This window comes from Charadrius vociferus, unplaced genomic scaffold (genome assembly GCF_000708025.1).
Source record: "Charadrius vociferus isolate BGI_N301 unplaced genomic scaffold, ASM70802v2 scaffold1157, whole genome shotgun sequence".
Lineage (NCBI taxonomy): Eukaryota > Metazoa > Chordata > Aves > Charadriiformes > Charadriidae > Charadrius > Charadrius vociferus.
This window is the reverse complement of record NW_009649202.1, coordinates 15,264-15,897: the sequence shown is the minus strand read 5'-3', so window position 1 is coordinate 15,897 and position 634 is coordinate 15,264.

Here is a 634-nt window from a genome sequence, read left to right as displayed (position 1 = left end):
TTGCTTTCAGGGTGTTGCGACGTGTGTCATTGTTGCTGCCTGTGTGGATGTTGCTACCTGTGCGGTTGTTGCTCTGTGTGTGGCAGTTGCTTTCAGGTTGTTGCTACGTGTGCGGTTGTTGGTGTATGTGTGCAGCTGTTACTGCCTCTTCAACTCTTGCTTTCAGGTTGTTGCTCATGTGTGGTTGTTGCTACCTGTGTCACTGTTGCTTTTAGGTTTTTGCTACCCCTACGGTTGTTGCATTCAGGTTGTTGCTACTTGTCTGGCTGTTGCTTTCAAGCTGTTGCTACGTGTGTGGTTGTTGCTACGTGTGTGCTTGTCGCTACTTGTGCGACTGTTGCTTTCAAGTTGTTGCTATGTTTATCATTGTTGCTTTTAGGTTGTTGCTACCCATAGGGTTGTTGCTTTCAGGTTGTTGCTACTTGTGCGACTGTGGCTTTCAAGCTGTTGCTACGTGTGTGGTTGTTGCTACGTGTGTGGTTGTTGCTTTCAGGTCGTTCTACCTGTGTGGCTGTCACTGCCTGTGCAGTTGTTGCTCTCAACTTGTTGCTCCCTCTGTGGCCGTCGCTACAACTGTAGCCTTGTCGAGCCAGTTGTCGCCGGGCGTGCTGGGGTTGCGGCGCGTCCGGCTGTT